We start from the raw sequence: 23,956 nt of genomic DNA on the forward strand, positions 1-23,956 counted from the left end.
GCGCATTTTTGGCGACTATTTGGGATAGCGGCCTTAAATTAACTCCGGTGGGAAAATGTACCTTAATTAATATCACAACGTATAAAACACACATTAAACGCAAATAAAATGAGAGCGCAACGCGGCGCAACGGTCGCGATCATAAAATAAATAATAAATAAAGGAGTTTTATATTGGATTTTATTTGATGTAGCTTAAAATACGTTGACTTTCATTCCATAGGGAGTTATCCCTGTAATTGTTTGGGGTCGGCCTCGATCGTTTTTAATTATTCTGTAATGGTTAAATATTTAATCCAAATGTTTTGAGATTTCTTTAGAGTTAATTCCGATGCAGTCTCGTGCCAGATTTTGGCAAGTCAACATGTCCTGAGGATGCCTCGTGAAGAGGCGAAACACGTTTCGAATTGTTTAAAAGACAAATATTGGCGGAATTAGCCACAAACCATTTAGGATAAATTTCGCATCGAATGGTGGTAGTTTCATGTCGATACTATCAGTGGTTTAGGCGTGATTGAGCCTCAAACAAAGACTATTTTCACTATATAATATATTTATACCTGCCACTCCCACCCGTTTCGCTGGGCGAATTTAAAAAGGAAATAAATTAAATTTCATTCATCTTATTACAAATACATAAAAAAATAAGAAGCCGTAAACCATCTAGGATAAATTTAGCATCGAATTGTGGTATTTCATGTCGATACAATCAGTGGTTTAGGCGTGATTGAGCCTCAAACAAAGACCATTTACATATATATAATAATAATAATAGAAAGATAGACAGATTATTATTAGTGCGTACCACGAGAGGAGGGTACTACATACACGTAGTATTAACGTAGCAGTTGTAGAGAACGTGGATAATACTCTAGACGTTTTGCTACTCCACATAATATATAAGTTAAAATTCATAGTCTTACTCTTATTCCGAACAACAATAACAAAATGCTAAAACACATTAATATAATTGCTTATCCTCTTAAGTAAATTCGCAACGGCAATATTATCACTTAGGGAAATTGTTTTATTGTTATTAACTGAAATAATAAAAATTCAAAACAATTTCAAAAGAATACATTCATTGGTTTATCGTAAGAAGAAATATCTATTACCTAAGTTTGGCAATGTTAGTTAGATAGGCTTCTTATATTTAAAATATAGAGGCTACGCCAACTTAAAAGCTTAAAAGCTTGAAATTGTGACAAAGCAGACGTCGGATTGTTTGAACAGCCGACGGTCGATAATGGCGGTTGTTTGAGGAACCACACTCGTTCGATATCAAGTGCGGTATTAACCTTATTGTTAGGTATCCATTGAAGCTCATTATAGAACAATGGGTCGCGTGTTCGATGTTGGAACCAGCGCAGCGAGGTCATAAGATAAGAAAGTTCTATTAGCATCCGTTTCTAAATATATTTTGTATGGAGTAGATGGAGAGTTGGTGACTGTTATTGATAGGAAGGATTATTGATAAAAAAGTTGGAGTGGTTGGTCCTGTAGAGAGCATACATAGTGAAGAACACTTTTATATGTGTAGAGCGGTCAACGCGTTCTTTATTAATAATATTATTTTATCAAACATATTATGTGGTGGTTAGTTAGATGACATGCTTTCGCGCGCCCGAGAGCATCTGTGTTGTCTCGGGACACGACTGACATTGGCACGCGTGATGCACAGACTGACCAGCCTAGCGAAACTCTCTAAGAAAAAAAAGCGATTCACTCGATTGTATGAAACGTTCAGACATTGACGGCTATAATCTTGTAAAAACGGAGATAGCCAAAACCCAACTACGTTTTAAGCAACTATTCGCTTTCAAACTTGACCGGAATAAACTTCGTCGCCCAACTGTAATTATTATTTCAAACTTGTAGGTGGTCGCAATCCGATTTTTCTCTTATTTGGAGCATTAACTTTACGTCATCTGCAAAAAGGAGACATTTGCTGTGCCTTAGGACCTCCGGCAGATCGTTTATCGTTATGATAAATTCGAGAGGTCCAAGGTTACTGACTTGACTTACTCCAGATCTCGTAAAGTAGGGCTCCGATTCGTATCCATTAAAGTCTACATACTGCTTTCTGTCTCTCATGTAAGAAGCCACCTACATCTGCTAATTTCCTCAGCAATACGTCATTGTCGACAGTGTCGAATGCTTTTCGGAAATCTAGGTAAAACACATCTACCTGTATTCCAGAGTCCATTGCTGGGACCAAATATGTCATCAGATTTAGTAGATTAGTGGCAGTGTTTCGGGCTGGACGAAACCCGTGTTGGGAGTCGCAAAATTGCGCTGACACTTGGGCGTACAGCTTGCGATGTATAGCTGACTCGAACACTTTTGCCGGCGTTGAAAGGACTGCCACTGGTCTATACCCACTGACATCTGGTCCCGCTTTACCCTTCGGTACTGGAATAATTCTCGAGGTTTTCCATAATTCAGGGAATGTACTATATTTCACGCATGTGTTAAAAATGTATTGAAGAGGCTCAGTACCCTACAATCAATCCTTAAACAAGAATGCTGGTATGACATCCGGGCCTGCGGAACGCTTGGGTTTGAGGTGCGCCTCAAACCCAAGCGTTCAGCAGGCCCGCCAGAGCTTCACTCACTTCCGCCACATTAAGCTCTTCTAAGTGGACGCGCTGCTAGCCCCGTAGCATGCCGCCGATCCTGCGTCCAAAAGTGGCTATTTGCAACTCTAAACACTTTCGAAGAACTGAGCAAATTGCAAAGCACTTTCTTCATTCGTGAGAAGTTTGCCCTCTTTCAAAATTAATTGCTTATTCGATGACCCCCTTCTTGCTTTTATATATCCCCAAAAGGATTTCGGATCAGCGGAAAACTGACACTATTTTTTCCTTGTGTTGTTCATATGCCGCTTGTTTTACGGAGTTTCTGTATATAGAGAATTTATTGTAATCACTGAGTAATTTCGTCTTCTTATACCGCTTGTGTAGCGTCGCCTTAATTTTATCGATAATTTACACTACTTTTCCTTTTTTATTTCTTTTAGGTACACATTCATCCAAAATATTATTTATTATATTATAGAAATAATTTAGTATTTCATCTAAATTACTTATTTTATATAATTTAGACCAATCAAACATAGTTAATCTGGAATGCAGCAATTTGCATCGCAAATCGCGTGTATCTGAGTTTAATGTTGAGCACAGGGGCCCGGGGCGGCGGTCGCCATTGCGGTAGGATCAACCGGCGCGCGAGCCGCAGTGCGCAAGCACACCTCGAGCGGCGGATGATTCTCATCGACCGGTACCAGCGCCTCGTCCACTGCGGACACTAACACCTCGCCTCCCGCATCCGAATCGAACCCCGAACTCAATATCAAATCCAATCGACGACCTAAGCTATTAGGAACATAATTACATTGAGTGAACTCACAATAGGCTATCAAATATTCATAGTAATTACTGACACTAATAGGGCAAGAATACATATTGAAATCTCCTATTACATTTATTTTTTTTAAACTTAATACATAAATCTTCCAGTATTTTAAATAAAATTAAATAATCATTTTCCGAGCTATTCGGTGGAATATACAGCACACAACATAAAAACATAAAATATTATTTAAAAAGACGGTGGCACAAATAATTTCAAATGCACAATTGTCAATAGATACGGAGGTTATGCATACCCGACCCACGACACACGTAATATTTGATACCCCACTGGGACAAGTTCAGCAACTTGAATGGATTCATTGCAACCCGATTCAGTGATAGCGTATAAATCATAGTCCATAAGATGTAAGCCATTCTGGAATTCTGTTAATTTTGTTCGAAGGCCTCTTACATTCTGGTAGAAAATTTGTATTTATCTAATTAGCAGCATTTTTTTTGCTTGTGCTTCGAAACCAGATCCATTCGCATAATTTTATATTGATTGGCCAGACATCAGGGTTATTTAATTTATTAAAATTTTCTTCTGTGTATACACCTATATAAAATGATGCGTAATCTCGCTTAGATTTGGGTTCGATTTTTTCAATTTTAATAGAATTATCCGAACCACAAATGTTTTCAATGTAACTTCTTATCCTCCAGTGTAGTTTGGGGGTGTAGACGCCAAACATGCAACGTTGTTTGATACTTTCCGTAGAATAATACTGTAGATACCAAATACGGTTGATTGGTCCTGCAAGTTTCGAGCATGTAATATTTAATATTACTATATATAAAAAAAACTGAACTAAAATTTGGAAAATAAAGTTAATAAGTTTAAATTGGAAATGGTTTGATTAACAAAAAAAATGTATTTTATTGTTAAAAAGTGGTAAAAACTTTTTGGTAATTAAAATAACTGGTTTATTTCATTGTTAACATTTTTATTTCAATTCTTACATTATATAAAATAAAGAAAAACCAATATAACAATATCTAGTACTCGCACTGCCAAATGGTGGATCATTTATCCGTTCATTCAGCCGTTGACAATGGAGAGCACTCACTCGAGACACACAATCGTGATGATGGATGACGTTTCCCGGATGGTCCCGCGTCTCATCTGTGACAGAACTCATTGATTGATCACCTATCACATACTCTTATTGTTTGACACCTGGAAAAATTGATTCTCAAATTGATTTATTTGGTATTTGTTCTCTTATTAAGAGATGAGTAGATATCTATTAGCATAGGTAAGTCGTAGATGATCTTTATAATTTTTTCTTTTTTTCAAGGCAATAAGGGAAGCGCCTTGCCCATTACAATACAGTGCCGCTCAGGATTCTTCAAAAACCCAAAAATTTTGAGCAGCACTACAATTGCGCTCGTCTCCTTGAGACATAAATTCAAATTCAAATTCAAATAGTTTATTTCTCAAAATAGGATAACCGCATCACTTTTTGAAGTCAAGAAAATATACAAATAATAGAATAATACAGTCCTACTGCTTATAAATTAAAATAGTATGCAGACTTTAAAATTATTTACATTGCTTTAATCCCATGCACGTTTATCTGTTATATAATATTTAATTGTATAGTAAGCTTTTTTTAAAAGTTTCTGTTTAACAAATATTTAAACTTTTTTAATTGTAGTTTGCAAAGTTCTTCAGGGATTTTATTATAAAAACGGACACATTGTCCACTGAATGTTTTGTCTATTTTCGTTAGCCTTGTGTGAATCAGAGCAAGATTATGTTAATTTCTAGTGTTGCAGTTATGAATGTCGCTGTTTTTTTTAAAACGATCTATATTTTTATGCACAAATATTAGGTTTTCAAATATGTATTGAAATAGGCGCCGTTATGGTACCCATAATATAGCCGGCATCCTGTACCAAAAGAGCCTCCCACTAAAACTGTAGCCTATCTAGTTGCCCAGAAGTTGAACGATTTTAGTATTTCATCTGCTCAAAAAATATGCATAGCCTGAAATGATTTATGTTAGAACCTTATGCGGAGAAAAATCGTCATGTTCAGAATTTATCTGGTAATTTAAACCTGCCATTAAATAATAAAGTTTTGTAATCCTGGATAAACCATCTCTACACTAAATAATTGTGATGCTTATCATTTTTGCTTTTATTTCAACACCGTCACCATTCAATATCTTCACTGTGAAAGTCTTTAACATAAAAATTCTGATAACCATTTACTCCGTTGTTACAACGCGGGTTCAACTTATTACTATCGTGCCTTTGTACTTATCCACTCAGTCTCTTTCAGACTCACCTTCTCAACAGTGTCCACGGTCCGCTGAGAAGATGTTTCCATATTTGATGTTGATACTTTCATACGCCAAGTAATCTAGCCGTTCGTTCGAAGAGCGGTGATGCGACCAATGGGGTTTTAGTGGAATAAGAGCAATCTTGAGTTTTTTAGGCTTCGGTTGGACAAGATTCATTTTACCCTATCCTGCGTACTTCACAAGAGAGGACGCGATAGAAAACACATATTTCTTTCGGCCTTAATCGACAATTTCCCGAGAGAGACCTGCATGGCCCGTGTGTACGTCATCACCAGTACTGTCATCCGCATAGGAGTGCATGTTGAAGGCGTTCAACATAAAAAAAAAAATATTGAATTAGGCGTTACTTTGCGGAAATCCATAATTATACAAATGATTTAAGTTTTCTTTAGTGTTAATTCCGCCAATATTTGTTTTTAAAACAATTTGACACGTGTTTCGCATCTATACGAGAAAAAAAAATCTGACACGAGACTGAATTAAATGAGCCGGAAGCCGCTCTTTTATACCCTCGTCTTATGAAATGACGCGCTGTGATTGGTCGACTGTTGTGACGTATTACCCCCGGAAGAGACACGTAACAAAGGTGATGGGACTAAATTGGTTTGTTCATTGAACCATGTAAACATTTTATTTTTGTGTTTTATTATTTCTAATTGCTCTAACACATTTAAGCGAAATCCTTATTCACATGTATGTAAAATATTAAAATTATTATTGTTTCCGAGTGAGTGACCTGTATCAATTAAATGTTTCGCGAAGTGTGATTTTTCGGGATGATTATTCCTAAATGCGGCAATATGTTCCTTTAATCTAATTTCGAAATTTCGACCTGTTTGACCTATATATACCCCGTTACAAGTGTCACGTTTTCGGAATTATTTAATCGATCTTTGCCATTACATATTCGACTGACAGTGTGATTCGTTCTGAAAGACACATTAATATTGTTTTTCCTAAATATTTTAGCTATTTTATCTGATATTGGACCAATATATGTCAAACTACCCACATATTTGGTGTTTGATTGTGGTGGGACGGGATAAAGTTCTGAATAAATTAAATGTTTTTGTTTATTTTTAGTTAATTTGTTCACTAACTGTTTTGTATAGCCGTTGGAAACCGCGATTTGGTATATTGTATTAAGTTCGCTCGCGAAGCTGTCACGAGACAGTGGGGCTGACATTAATCTGTGAATATAGCAGCAGAAGGCCGCTAGTGTATGTTGCCTCGTGTAGAGGCGAAATACGTGTCGAATTGTTATAAAAACAAATATTGGCGGAATTAACACTAAAGAAAACATAAATCATTTGTATTGACGTTCAACATATTATTGATGTGCAGAAGATATTGGGCACACAGCCTAAGGGAACTCCAGCGTTTACAGGCTTCGGGTTTGAACAATAACTATCGCCCACGAGCATTAATGTCTTGTGTGCTAACTTTATAACAGCGCACTAATCGGTGGCCTCATGCCGTTGCCATATAGCAACGTGAGCAAACAGCGCCATGTGCCATACACGATCAAAGGCAGACTAACTGCGCGTAATTTACCAGTGGGAGGCTCCTTTACTCTGAAGGCCGGCTTGATTATGGGTACCACAACGGCGCCTATTTCTGCCGTGAAGCAGTAATGTGTAATAATAACTGTGTTTCAGCCGAAGGGCGCCGTAACTAGTGAAATTACTGGGTAAATGAGACTTGACATCTTATATCTCAAGGTGACGAGCGCAATTGTAGTGCCGTTCAGAATTATTGGGTTTTTCAAGAATCATGAGCGGCATTGCATTGTTATGGGCAGGGCGTATCAATTACTATCAGCTTAACGTCCTGCCCGTCTCATTTTTTTTTTCTTAAAAATAAACTGCCAGGTATGCCTGCCATCTAATTATGCTTGTATGTACTTAATTAAATTTTTCTATTCTTAATTTATCATTACTAACTCAACTTGTGTTATTAATCCGGACAAATCTTCGCGATTTTTGGGTTGCTGTTATATTAATGTAAATTTGCAACGTTTTAAATAAATGTATTATTAAAAAAATATATAAAATATATTTTATGAATTCAAATTGATTATTCAGGACTGGTTCAATAAAGATAGCCAATGCACTAGCCTGTCTATCAAAAGCGAACGCCAGTCAGTGACATATTAACGATCCAGTCCGCGCAGGGAATATTCCATCGTTTTGAATGGAAACAATCACAGATGTAATTACCGCCGCGCCCGGCCGCACTGTCATTAAGATAGAACGTCGATCCATTTAGCGTTAATGTCAGCCTGTCCGTCAGTCTCACTTTATCACAATACCGTTGTTTTATTTCCTCCTCCTTATTGCTGCGACATCTACATTGGAACACAATAACTAATAATGAAACAATCTAATTTGACATTTTATTGTAAATACAAAAATTTTTAGTAGGTTTTTTTTTATGACAGGTAGGGACGAGACGAGCAGCTGATGGTAATTGATACGCCCTGCCTATAACAATGCTCAGGATTCTTGAAAAAAATTCTTTATTTAACGGTGCTTTCAGTGTATTATTTATGCATTCGTTGAATTTAGAGATATCGTCTTCCTTAGTTATTATTTTCATTTAATGGTTATTGTATTTTGTTCGGCTTTTCTTTGACTGTACATATAATATCGTTACTCTGACGGGCCTATGGTCTGAGGGGAAGTTTATATTCAGTACTTCTATATTTTGAAATAACTGGGGACGGTTTGATAGAACAAGATCGATTTCATTTTTGTATTTTTTATCAGGTGAAAGATGGACATCTGCGTTTTAATTTTTTCTTATAAAATGTATTTACTATTGACAGCTTGTTTTCCATAGCAAATTCTATCAATCGCTGTCCCCTATTATTCCTCTCGCCATATCCGTTTAGTTGCGTCACTAGATATTCTTCCTTTTTTGGTTTACCAATTTACGCATTCCAGTCTCCCATCAGTATGAAATCTTTATCTGATATTTCAATCGCTTTGTTTAGTGTACAGTAGAAATTGTCAATCTCGTCTTTGTTAGCTTTTTCAGTAGGGGCATAAATTTGTATAATTGCCAATCGCGTATCTTCGAATACCAAGTTTAAAATAGCAACTCTTTCTGATAGGCCAATGTAACTCTCTATGTTGTTTTTGTGGCATTTTCTTATTATAACGCCTACACCATACAAGCCAGGCGTTTGTCCCGTGTAGCATAATATAAAATTGTCATACTCTTCTATTCTGTCTCCCATGCGTCTAGTTTCAGACAGTCCTATTATGTCATATTTGATGTTTGATAAGGATTAATTTAATTCAATTAAGCGTTCGTATGTTGAGAGTGTTTTAACATTATATGTTAAAATGTAGAGTTTTCCAGATGTTATAGTCTTAGTTGTGGTGCTGTTCTATATAAGATACACAAATTCACCGCACATTAATTTGTTATATCGTAAAGCATTCAGACAACGTTTTCGATGAAAGCCTCCAGACGGCATATTTTTTTTTCCGACAGCTCCAAGAAATATCGTTAATACAAAAAACATACAAAAACTTAAAAAATCCTTCGCCGCGTCTGTTTGTCTGTCTGTTTGTTATAAACTGTAATAACTACAGCACCGATTTTCATGCTGTTTTCACCAATATAGCTTGGTTCTCGAGGAAGGTATGAGTATATAATTTCTTAAGTAAAACTAGAACCTTCTCAGAGAAGTTCCTTAAGTATTCCATTTAAATACACCTTTTTGTTCTGTATTTTTTTTTAATATAGAAGTACTTAAGTCAAGGCGACATCATCAATGATTTTAATTATGTTTTATTCACTATCACGTCTAACTATAACGTGTGCTAATTCATAAAAATATTATTAATTGCAATTATTTTGTATGTATGGGTATCAATCTAACCTAAATAAAAAGATATTTGTAGTGTTAATAGTAATAAAAAATTATAAATTTAGTTAAATGAAATAAATCAAATAATAATCTGTCACCATTTATAAATAACATTAAACAAAATTTTTTTTTGATACTTGGGCTTGAATGTTCTCATTACAACGTCGTGCGCATGACGTCAGAATATATTAGGCCACATTCAGATGACAAGCGCTCAACGCTCGTTGAACGCGCGCTGAATTCTTGTATAGTGTTCAAGTGGTACGCGTTTTTCAGGCGTTAAATGCGCGCCGCATTGTTTCAGTTTCTCCTCCGATTCATTGCTAACATTAGTTGATGCTGGCGATGGAGACTCTATAAGTAGTATAACCATAATGTGCTAAGTTATTTGGCACACTAGATTGCTGTGATCTATAATCATGACATTGAAAGCCTTCAACAGAAGCTTGATCACGCTGCTCTTATGACAAATATATAATTTATTTCTAAAATACATCTATCCGCATGAAAAGCTCGCGCTCAACTGAATGGAAACATCTGACAACAATGAAGCACTAGCGCAGCGTTCAACGCGGGCTTAATAAAACGCACGTTAGAATGTGTACGGCCTGAGTAAAATGTATGTAGTTGTAAGCTCTCGTGTCGTACATATGACGATCTCTTCTTAAAATATGATTGCCTGGTACCAAAACACTGTATAATGCTTCCTATCTCACTTTCTCCCACGTTAAATCTCATGAATTTATGTGTCTTACTCTTTTTAATGTCGTGCTTTTTCGTTTCATCGACTTTCAAATCACAACGATGAATATATTATTCTGGAAGGTAACAAATAGGGGATAACCTTTTAATGAAGAAATTGCAGTTGGGATATGCTCATAAGTTTATTGGACATGTTAGAACTTAGCATGACAAGCTCCTTCTGTATAAATATAGTCACGGAATGTATCGCACATAGGCTGTATGTAATCAGGTTGGCACGTTTTTCATCTTGTCTTTTCATGTTTTTGAATAATTACACTGTTTTGCTAAATAATATTGACATTTCTTTAAAACAAAATAATATATATTTCGGTGTGTGATCTGATATTGAGATGAACTTCGTTCCTTCTTTTCTAAGCCTGTTAGCTTAATGAATTTTGAATTGATAAACTGGGTTCTTAAAATATTTCATAGTTTGTAAGTATTTTCTTTCTACTACGTCATGGACTGAACTTTGACCAATAAAGGTTTAATTATTGGTTAATTTAATAAGGTTCAAATCACGCGATATGTTTGAGGGTCCTCATCTCGGAACTACCTGAATCATGTTCAGCTAAGGTGGTTGAGTGTGTTTATGTAGGTATGTAAAGAAATCTATGAACCAATCATTGTATCAAGAAGCGATAACAAAACTATATTTTCGTAACTATAATATACGAAATGGTTGAATCTCATTGAAATCACTATAAAAACTCTTAATTTTTTAAATTTTCTTTATTGATGCGTGTTTTATTTTAATACTAGTCGGAGGCTCCTTTTCACAGGATGCCGGCTAGATTATAGGGTACCACAACGGTGCCTATTTCTGCCGTGAAGCAGTTATTTTTAAGCATTACTGTGTTTCGGTCTGAAGGGCGAAGGGAATTTTACTACTTACGTAAAATTACTGGGCAAATGAGATTTAACATCTTATGTCTCAAGGTGACGAGCGCAATTGTAAAGTCGTTAAGAATTTTTATGACTCAAGAATCCTGAGTCGGCTCTTCTAATGCCCCGCTTATCTCATCCCTTACTGCCATAAAAAAGATAGACTATGACAACTGTGAAGACCAACCATTATTTTGAGCAATTCACTCACAATACCAGTCACGCTTACTCCTGAACTTTAAGTGAAAACCATTTGAAGATTTTCTAACAAGCCACGTTAGATATTCATTTGATTAAAAAACCATAGTTACAAACCACAGTATGTCTCTTTCTATGAATGCTGAATCTCTGATCCGTCTATATATTACTAGATACAATACGCATCGTTTATATACAATAATAGATTACATTTCTAGAGCGTGCCAATATGTGAAGAGAATTGGAATTTCTTTTTCTTTATGCCAAAGAGATACGCGATGTAAACATTGATAAATTTGATTTGAACATGTACCGTGAACAAAGGCAAGATTCTGTTGAATGGAAGAAGTAAGTTCAATATATCCTGTAAAATATTATGTAAATAGAAATTAACCCGCTAAACTGCTAATATACGAAGTTGCAGACAGGTTCAAAACAACTTCCTTTGACTTCATACCGATTTTCTTGGTTCATGATAAAAATGAATGAATTTAAAACTTTTTCTCACTTCAACGGCAGCCTTCAACCGTTTCTGAAAGCGAAACTACTTTAATCTCTACTGGTGTCACACCAGAAGACACCAAAGTACATTATATTAAGCAAATGGTCAAATTGTAAGTAGATGTATGTATTTAGTGAGTATTGCATAATATGTAGATTAATATTCTTTTTTGTTATTTGGTTAAATTCTACTGACAGGCTTCGTCTTGCTGGCTTAGATGACAGTTCTTGTAGCGGTGACGTAGGACGGGTCGTTACCTTCCCTAAAATATGATTGAGGGAGACGACGGCTGGCCCATGCGCTTTGCTCGTAAGCGGGCGCTACTTGTGGTGACAGAATGATCCTGTCAAGACAAGAAAGTCTGCGTTATGTTTTTATAATTAAAATTATTATATTTTTTATAATCGCTTATAAAATGCTCGCATAATACCTTTATTATTTACGGTATGTGTGGATTGATGCATCTACTCTACTCAATAACTTGTGCTTTTACTTAGTAATTTACAATAAATTTTATAAGACACTTATTCGTGAAATGCATGGAGTATTTGAAATTTGAGTATTCTTGTTGAAACACTTTACATGTATCTATTGTAATTTAAATTAATTGTAAAACGATGAAGCTGGAAATGTTGATTTAAAAGAGTGGTAATGAGTTTCTTGCCACTCTTTTAAATTGCCTTTTCCGAAGTGGTGGTGAATTTAAAATGAAAAGAAATCTTTTGACATTCATCAAGTGGCATTTTCTGGATCTACCTGAATAGACTGATTTTGATTTGATTTGAAACTTGCTGAATGGCGATTAGTAACCAATAGTTTGCTACGCTATCTTGATTTATTTAATTATTGAAATACCAACAATATACATATATTCATGACATTTGCTTACCCATTATTGAGATTCGATATAGTCTGGTATATCTATTAATCCCTTATATATGTGCGAAGGGAACGATGGCTGGTCCATGCGTCAACTCGTGAACGGGTGCTGCTTGCGGAGCCAAATCGACCTGTAAATTAACCATTGTATTTGTTACTAATTGTGACAGTAATCACAACAACAGTGGCCGTTCAGTTTCATGTATGTTATTCTCACGACCTCAACTTTTTTCGAAAGTAATGGCAGATTCAGTAGTTTAAAAGAAATATTTATAGTGACGATTCAAAAGTGCTTAATTTAAGCCTAATTGATTTAAGTTTATTTGACTTTGACTTTGGATTATAGGCGAAAACAAGACTTAAAAATTAAAACAAAAAACTTTAATTAATTTTTTTACAAAATATGATCGAATTTAAAAAAATATGATCTTAAGTGTTCTAAAAGAACTAAGGACGTTTTAAAGATCTGGGCCTTTAGTTTCGCCACGTTTAAGTTGAAGGGCTAGAACAAAAACTTTTATTGTATAATATTTTTGCCAATATTCGCGCAATATTTTATTATTTAGTAAACCCTGGAGGGTTAGGTACTATAAATCTAGAGCGAGAACTATTTATACCAGGACGTGTGCTGAGGAGGCGCGTTCAGAATACATTAGTGAAATATTATATAACACCTGCAAGTATTATATAACTGTGTTGAAATATCGTGTCGATAAATGATAAATAAGTTAGAAACAAATGTATTTGTACTGTATTCAAATTCAAATATTTTGGAGGATTCAAAATCACTTATTGAACGTCAAAAACTACCACCCACTCAACATAGACTGCCTTCAGACCTGAGAAGAACGGACGCAAGAAACTCAGCGGGTTTTTTTTATACAAAAATAAGGATTACCATGTAATATCATACGATAAACAATTATAATTAAACAGCCTGAGGGTGTTCGCTTCATTCCCAGTCTGTGGTATCATTAAGAAAATCGTTTATGTTATTGTATCCTATCCCTCACAAACGTTTTTTATCAATTCTTTTAAATTTCGTATCATTTTTGTTTTGTACATTTTCTGGGATCATATTGTAGAAGCATATACATCGCTCAATAAAAGACTTACTAACTCGACACGTAACACGCTTATGTTTTTTCCTCATTGAGGATGGTGTTATTGTTATTTAATAGCCTGTGGGCGGTCGCTCAATTCTCAATTAGTTGTATCATTAAGAAAATCGTTTATGTTATATTAACCTTTCCCACACAAACGTTTTATAACAATTCTTTTAAATTTCGTAACACATATGTTTTGTAAATTTTCTGGGATCATATTGTAGAAGCATATACATCGCCCAATAAAAGACATACTAGCCCGTCTTAACCGAGTAGTAGGCAAAGCAAGTTTGTGTTTGTTTTTCGTGTTAACATTATAATTGTAACAGTTTCTAGCAAATTCCTCAATGTAAGCACATTGACATATGAACATATAGAACATTATCAAGAATAAATTGAGAAGCAACAGTTTATATCTTTAAATTTTTCTCTCAATGATTCTTTAGGACCTAGGTTATAAAAAGCGCAAATAGCCCTCTTCTGCAGCACAAAGATGGTACTAATATCGGCCGCACTGCCCCATAACAATATATTATGTATGTGTACATACGGGTTGTGATATAATAAAGGGCGAGATGTCATTAGATTTTATCCAGTATTTCTGATTTTATGCTGAACAAAATGTTTTACACAGAATATAAAATACATTGATATTTTATTTACAATAATTTAAAGAATCATCTTTAAAAGAGTACTGTAGCTCGACAAAGCACACTGAAATTATAGAAATGTTTTACTTAGTCTAATACCGTTTAAAGTAATAGCTGCCCCCTGATAATTTCGAAATCGAACTGAGTTCGCAGTTGCTGTGGACTAATAATACATTGATAAATTAGTTTACACATAGTTACAATATTCTTCTTACTTATTGGGTACTAAAACTGCACCTTTTTCTGTCGTGTAGCAGTAATGTGTAAACATTTTAGTGTTTCGATCTGAAGTCTTAACGAAGTCGTTACTGAAGTCTTAACATCTTATGTCTCAAGGTGGCGAGCGCAATTGTAGTGTCGTTAAGGTGCTGAGTGTCACTGCATTGTTATGGGCATTGCCAATTACTATCCAGCGGAAAATCCTGCTCGTCTCGTCCCATACTGTCCAGCCTTGCAAGCAAACGCGGGAAACGTTATACTTCTTAATAAACCAATCATAGTCTGTTTGTATACATTTTGCATATTTTTGGTTTATTCTGAGGTATAATTTTATTCCAAATTTAAAGGCCGTTAGATTTTAAATTTTTGTTTATAATAATTTACAATTACATCACTATGAGATACATTATCTTCCTTTAAAGGTATCAGGGACAAATGCTCAGTTGTAACGAACGTGTAAAACATTGTAACAGATAACGTATAAATCTACATAGGACTCGTTAAAATTTTTAAAAACATCGCCTAAACCATCTTTACCTATTCCTCTCACGGCGTTTATAGGCGCTTACTTACCTTCACCTGTATGTATGTTTGTTTGTAACCCACTCATTTGGGCGCGATTTTGACCCACTTTAAACGGCCAGATTTATTTAAAACTTCGTAGATTTATGGAGGACCGATGACAATACATAATTTGATAAAATTATTCCATTTTTTAATTTGCAAAATAAGATATTTGTTAATTTATGTAATTTTTTCATCTATCGTCAATAAGGAGTTGATATTCATTTTAAATTTCAACCATTATCTTTTTAATCAAAGCGTTTTTTTTTAAACTATTTTTATGAATTAATAATAACATCCAATCTTATGCCACTTCAGCCAGCTATTACCTCATGGGAAATGTTTAAATTTCAGACGTAAAACTCATCTTTTGAAGTACAGCTCGCCACAAATCACAGTGTACCCAAAATGTACCCCTGTCACTTCACCTCAATCGAACCCTTGTTGCTGGACTGCGAGAGAGTTATATATTATCTAACTACGTTTTTTGATTTATTTTTAAGCTAAATTTAATTTACCAAATCTTGCATTTAGAATAAAAAAAATTTCGTGCATACGAATTGAGCGTAAATGATCATTTTTAAATCTGAGATGGCCGCCGCTCAAAAGTATGATAACTACATTATTGGTATCGTATCCGAGGTTCTCGAGGGTGCTGAGAACGATTTTGTAATCATTTTTCAAATCCAACAGGGCCGCCGCTCAAAAGTATGATAATTACATTGTGGGTATCGTATCCGAGGTTCTTGAGGGTGCTGAGAACGATTTTGTGATCATTTTTCAAATCCAAGATGGCCGCCGTGCAAGATTATGATCACAAAAATCTGGGTATCGTATCCGAGGTTCTCGAGAGTGCACAGAACGATATCGTGTCCGAGGTTCTCGAGGGTGCAGAAAACAATATTGGGATTATTTTTAAATCCAAGATGGCCGTCACTCAAAATTATGATAACTAGATTATGGGTATCGTATCCGAGGTTCTCGAGGGTGCAGAGAACGATTTTGTGATCAGTTTTCAAATCCAAGATGCCTACCGCACAAAACTTTGATTTCAGCAATATGGATATCGTACCCGAGGTTCTCGAGGGTGCAGAAAACAATTTTGATATCAGTTTTCAAATCCAAGATGGTTGCCGCAAACAATTATGTTTTCAGTAATAAGGATATCGTGTCAGAGGTTCTCGAGAGTGCTGAGAACGATTTTGTGATAATTTTTCGAATCCAAGAGGGCCGCCGTGCAAGACTATGATCACAAAAATATGGGTATCGTATCCGAGGTTCTCGAGAGTGCAGAGAACGATTTTGTGATCATTTTCAAATCTAAGATGGCCGCCGCTCAAAAGTATGATAACTACATTATGGGTATCGTATCCGAGGTTCTCTAGTGTGCTGAGAACGATTTTGTGATCATTTTACTAATCCAAGATGGCCGCCGCACAAAATTATGTTTTCAGCAATATGGATATCGTGTCCTAGATTCTTGAGGGTGCAGAAAACAATTTTGGGATCATTTTTAAATTCAAGATGGCCGCCGCTCAAAAGTATGATAACTAGATTATGGGTATCGTATCCTAGGTTCTCGAGGATGCAGAGAAAGATTTTGTGATCATTTTTCAAATCAAAGATGGCCGCCGCACAAAATTATGATTTCAGCAATATGGATATCGTACCCGAGGTTCTCGAGGGTGCAGAGAACGATTTTGTGATCATTTTTCAAATCCAAGATGGCCGCCGCTCAAAATTATGATAACTACATTATGGGTATCGCATCCGAGGTTCTCGAGGGTGCTGAGAACGATTTTGTGATCATTTTGTCAAATCCAAGATGGCCGCCGCACTAAATAAAGTTTTCAGCAATATTGAGTTTGTGTCCTAGGTTCTCGAGGGTGCAGAAAACAATTTTGGGATCATTTTTAAATCCGAGATGGCCGCCGCTCAAAAGTATGATAACTAGATTATGGGTATCGTATCCTAGGTTCTCGAGGGTGCAGAGAAAGATTTTGTGATCATTTTTCAAATCAAAGATGGCCGCCGTACAAAATTATGATTTCAGCAATATGGATATCGTACCCGAGATTCTCGAGGGTGCAGACAACGATTTGGTGATCGTTTTTCAAATCCAAAATGGCCGCCGCTCAAAAGTATGATAACTACATTATGGGTATCGTAGTCGCGGTTCTCGAGAGTGCACAGAACGATTTTGTGAACATTTCTGAAATCCAAGATAGGCGCCTCTCAAAATTATGATAACTACATTATGGGTATCGTATCCGAGGTTCTCGAGGGAGCAGAGAACGATTTTGTGATCATTTTTCAAATCCAAGATGGCCGACGCTCAAAAGTATGATAACTACATTATGGGTATCGTATTCGAGGTTCTCGAGGGTGCTGAGAACGATTTTGTGATCATTTTCAAATCCAAGAGGGCAGCTGTGCAAGATTATGATCAAAAAATTTGGGTATCATATCCGAGGTTCTCAAGAGTGCAGAGAACGATTTTGTGATCATTTTTTGAAATCCAAGATGGCCGCCGCACAAAATTATGATTTCAGCAATATGGATATCGTGTCCGAGATTCTCGAGAGTGCTGGGAACGATTTTGTGATCATTTTTAAATCCAAGAGGGCTTCCGTGCAAGATTATGATCACAAAAATATGGGTATCGTATTCGAGGTTCTCGAGAGTGCAGAGAACGATTTTGTGATCGTTTTTCAAATCCAAGATGGCCGCCGCTCAAAAGTATGATAACTACATTATGGGTATCGTATCCGAGGTTCTCGAGGGTGCTGAGAACGATTTTGTGATCATTTTTCTAATCCAAGATGGCCGCCGCACAAAATTATGTTTTCAGTAATATGGCTATCGTACCCGAGGTTCTCGAGGGTGCAGAAAACAATTTTGGGATCAGTTTTCAAATCCAAGATGGCCGACGCTCAAAATTATGATAACTACATTATTGGTATCGTATCCGAGGTTCTCGAGGGTGCAGATTACGATTATGTGATCATTTTTCAAATCCAAGAGGGCCGCCGTGCAAGATTATGATCACAAAAATATGGGTATTGTATCCGAGGTTCTCGAGGGTGCGGAGAACGATTTTGTGATCATTTTTCAAATCCAAGATGGCCGCCGTGCAAGATTATGATCACAAAAATCTGGGTATCGTATTCGAGGTTCTCGAGAGTGCACAGAACGATTTTGTGATCATTTATCAAATCCAAGATGGCTGCCGCTCAAAATTATGATAACTACATTATGGGATTCGTATCCGAGGTTCTCGAGGGTGCAGAGAACGATTTTGTGAACATTTTTGAAATCCAAGATAGGCGCCGCTCAAAATTATGATAACTACATTATGGGTATCGTATCCGAGGTTCTCTAGGGTACTGAGAACGATTTTGTGATAATTTTTCAAATCCAAGATGGCCGCCGTGCCAGATTATGATCACAAAAATGTGGGTATCCTATCCGAGGTCCTAGAGAGTGCAGAGAACGATTTTGTGATCATTTTTCAAATCTAAGATGGCCGCCGCTCAAAATTATGATAACTACATTATAGGTATCGTATCCGAGGTTCTCGAGGGTGCAGAGAACGATTTGGTGATCATTTTCAAATCCAAGATGGCCGCCGCACAAAATTATGATTTCAGCAATATGGATATCGTGTCCGAGGTTCTCGAGGGTGCAGAGAACAATTTTGTGATCATGTTCGAAATCCAAGAGGGCTGCCGCAAACAATTATGTTTTCAGCAATATGGATATCGTGTCCGAGGTTCTCGAGGGTGCAGAAAACAATTTTGGGATTATTTTTAAATCCGAGATGGCCGTCGCTTAAAATTTATGATAACTACATTATGGTTATCGTATCCGAGGTTCTCGAGGTAGCAGAGAACGATATTGTGATCATTTTTCAAATCCAAGATGGCCGCCGCTCAAATATATGATAACTACATTATGGGTATCGTATCCGAGGTTCTCGAGGGTGCTGAGAACGATTTTGTAATCATTTTTCAAATCCAAGATGGCCGCCGTGCAAGATTATGATCACAAAAATGTGGGTATCCTATCCGAGGTCCTAGAGAGTGCAGAGAACGATTCTGTGGTCATTTTTGAAATCCAAGAGGGCTGCCGGAAACAATAATGTTTTCAGCAATATGGATATCGTGTCTGATGTTCTCGAGGGTTCAGAAAATAATTTTGGGATCATTTTTAAATCCGAGATGGCCGCCGCTCAAAAGTATGATAACTACATAATGGGTATCGTATCAGAGGTTCTCGAGGGTGCATAGAACGATTTTGGGTCATTTTTCAAATCGAAGATGGTCGCCGCTCAAAAGTATGATAACTACATTATGTATTCGTATCAGAGTTTCTCGAGGGTGCTGAGAACGATTCTGTGATCATTTTTGAAATCAATGAGGGCCGCCGTGCAAGATTATGATCACAAAAATATGGGTATCGTATCCGAGGTTCTGGAGGGTACTGAGAATGATTTTGTGATCATTTTTAAAATCCAAGATTGCCGCCGCACCAAATTATGCGTTCAGCAATATGGATATCATACCCGAGGTTGTCGAGGGTGCAGAGAACGATTTGGTGATAATTTTTCAAATCCAAGATGGCCGCCGCACAAAATTATGATTTTAGCAATATGGATATCGTGTCCGAGGTTCTCGAGGGTGCAGAGAATAATTCTGTGCTCATTTTATAAATCCAAGATAGCTGCCGCAAACAATTATGTTTTCAGCAATATGGATATCGTGTCCGAGGTTCTCGAGTGTGCAGAGAACGATTTTGTGATTATTTTTCAAATCCAAGATGGCCGCCGCTCAAAAGTATGGTAACTCCATTATGGGTATCGTATCCAAGGTTCTCGAGGGTGCAGAGATCGATTTTGTGATCATTTTTCAAATCGAAGATGGCCGCCGCACAAAAGTATGATAACTACATTATGGGTATCGTATCATAGTTTCTCGAGGGTGCTGAAAACGATTCTGTGATCATTTTTGAAATCCAAGAGGGCTGCCGCAAACAATAATGTTTTCAGCAATATGGTGTCTGAGGTTCGCGAGGGTGCAGAAAATAATTTTGGGATCATTTTTAAATCCGAGTCGGCCGCCGCTCAAAAGTATGATAACTACATTATGGGTATCGTATCAGAGCTTCTCGAGGGTGCAGAGAACGATTTTGTGATTATTTTTCAAATCCAAGATGGCCGCCGCTCAAAAGTATGGTAACTCCATTATGGGTATCGTATCCAAGGTTCTCGAGGGTGCAGAGATCGATTTTGTGATCATTTTTCAAATCGAAGATGGCCGCCGCACAAAAGTATGATAACTACATTATGGGTATCGTATCATAGTTTCTCGAGGGTGCTGAAAACGATTCTGTGATCATTTTTGAAATCCAAGAGGGCTGCCGCAAACAATAATGTTTTCAGCAATATGGTGTCTGAGGTTCGCGAGGGTGCAGAAAATAATTTTGGGATCATTTTTAAATCCGAGTCGGCCGCCGCTCAAAAGTATGATAACTACATTATGGGTATCGTATCAGAGCTTCTCGAGGTTGCTGAGAACGATTTTGTGATCATTTTTCAAATCCAAGATTGCCGCCGCACAAAATTTTGATTTCAGCATTATGGATATCGTACCCGAGGTTCTCGAGTGTGCAGAGAACGATATGGTGATCATGTTTCAATTCCAAGATGGCCGCCGCACAAAATTATGGCAATTATATTAGCAATAATGATATCGTGTCCGAGGTTCTCGAGGGTGCAGAGAACAATTATGTGATCATTTTTGAAATCGAAGATGGCTGCCACACACAATTATGTCTTCAGCAATACGGATATCGTGTTCGAGGTTCTCGAGGGTGCAGTAAGCAATTTTGGGATCATTTTTAAATCCGAGATGGCCGCCACTCAAAAGTATGATAACTAGATTATGGGTATCGTATCCCAGGTTCTCGAGGGTGCAGAGAAAGATTTTGTGATCATTTTTCAAATCCAAGATGGCCGCCGCAAAAAATTATGATGTCAGCAATATGGATATCGTACCCGAGGTTCTCGAGTATGCAGAGAACGATTTGGTGATCATTTTTCAAATCCAAGATGGCCGCCGCACATAATTATGATTTTAGCAATATGGATATCGTGTCCGAGAATCTTGAGGGTGCAGAGAACAATTCTGTGATCATTTTTGATATCCAAGAGGGCTGAAGTGGAAGATTATGATCATAAAAGTATGGGTATCGTATCCGAGATTCTCGAAGGTGCTGAGAACGATTTTGTGATCATTTTTCAAATCCAAGATGGCTGCCGCACAAAATTAGTATTTTAGCAATATGGATATCGTGTCCGAGGTTCTCGAGGGTGCAGAGAACAATTCTGTGATTATTTTTGAAATCCAAGAGGGCTGCCGCAAACAATAATGTTTTCAGCAATATGGATATCGTGTCTGAGATTCTCGAGGGTGCAGAAAATAATTTTGGGATCAATTTTAAATCCAATATGGCCGCCGTGCTAGATTATGATCACAAAAATATGGGTTCGTATCCGAGGTTCTAGAGAATGCGCAGAACGATTTTGTGATCATTTTTGAAATCAAAGATGGCCGCAACTCAAAATTATGATAACTACATTATGGGTATCGTATCCGAGGTTCTCGAGGGTGCAGAGAACGATTTTGTGATCATTTTTCAAATCGAAGATGGCCGCCGCTCAAAAGTATGATAACTACATTATGGATATCGTATCAGAGTTTCTCGAGGGTGCTGAGAACGATTCTGTGGTCATTTTTGAAATCCAAGAGGGCTGCCTAAAACAATAATGTTTTCAGCAATATGGATATCGTGTCTGATGTTCTCGAGGGTTCAGAAAATTATTTTGGGATCATTTTTAAATCCGAGATGGCCGCCGCTCAAATGTATGATAACTACATAATGGGTATCGTATCAGAGGTTCTCGAGGGTGTAGAGAACGATTTCGGGTCATTTTTCAAATCGAAGATGGTCGCCGCTCAAAAGTTTGATAACTACATTATGTATTCGTATCAGAGTTTGTCGAGGGTGCTGAGAACGATTCTGTGATCATTTTTAAAATCAAAGAGGGCCGCCGTGCAAGATTATGATCACAAAAATATGGGTATCGTATCCGAGGTTCTGGGGGTACTGAGAATGATTTTGTGATCATTTTTCAAATCCAAGATGACCGCCGCACAAACTTATGATTTCAGCAATATGGATATCGTACCCGAGGGTCTCGAGGGTGCAGAGAACGATTTGGTGATAATTTTTCAAATCCAAGATGGCCGCCGCACAAAATTAAGGTTTTAGCAATATGGATATCGTGTCCGAGGTTCTCGAGGGTGCAGAGAACAATTCTGTGATCATTTTGGAAATCCAAGATGGCTGCCACACACAATTATGTATTCAGCAATATGGATATCGTGTTCGAGTTTCTCGAGGGTGCAGTAAACAATATTCCGATCATTTTTAAATCCAAGATGACCGCCACTCAAAAGTATGATAACTAGAATATGGGTATCGTATCCTAGGTTCTCCAGGGTGCAGAGAAAGATTTTGTGATCATTTTTCAAATCCAAGATGGCCGCCACGAAAAATTATGATTTCAGCAATATAGATATCGTACCCGAGGTTCTCGAGTATGCACAGAACGATTAGGTGATTTGATCATTTTTCATATCCAAGATGGCCGCCGCACAAGATTATGATTTTAGCAATATGGATATCGTGTCCGAGGTTCTCGAGGGTGCAGAGAACAATTCTGTGATCATTTTTGAAGTCCAAGAGGGCTGCCGCAAACAACAATGTTTTCATCAATATGGATATCATGTCCGAGGATCTCGAGGATGCAGAAAATAATTTTGGGATCATTTTTAAATCCAAGATGGCCGCCGTGCAAGATTATGAACATAAAAATATGGGTATCGTATCGGAGGTTCTCGAGAGTGCACAGAACGATTTTGTGATCATTTTTCAAATCGAAGATGGCCGCCGCTCAAAAGTGAGATAACTACATTATGGATATCGTATCAGAGTTTCTCGAGGGTGCTGAGAACGATTCTGTGATCATTTTTGAAATGCAAGAGGGCTGCCGCAAACATTAATGTTTTCAGCAATATGGATATCGTGTCTGATGTTCTCGAGGGTGCAGAAAATAATTTTGGGAACATTTTTAAATCCGAGATGGCCGTCGCTCAAAAGTATGATAACGACATTATGGGTATCGTATCAGAGGTTCTCGAGGGTGCAGAGAACGATTTTGTGATTATTTTTCAAATCCAAGATGGCCGCCGTGCAAGATTATGATCACAAAAATATGGGTATCGTATCCGAGGTTCTCGAGGGTGCTGAGAACGATTTTGTAATCATTTTTCTAATCCAAGATGGCCGCCGCACAAAATTATGATTTCAGCAATATGGATATCGCACCCGAGCTCCTCGAGTGTTCAGAGAACGATTTGGTGAAAATTTTTCAAATCCAAGATGGCCGCCGCACAAAGTTATGATTTTAGCAATATGGATATCGTGTCCGAGGTTTTCGAGGGTGCAGAGAACAATTCTGTGATCATTTTTTGAATCCAAGAGG

Source organism: Leptidea sinapis, chromosome 3 (genome assembly GCF_905404315.1).
Source record: "Leptidea sinapis chromosome 3, ilLepSina1.1, whole genome shotgun sequence".
NCBI lineage: Eukaryota > Metazoa > Arthropoda > Insecta > Lepidoptera > Pieridae > Leptidea > Leptidea sinapis.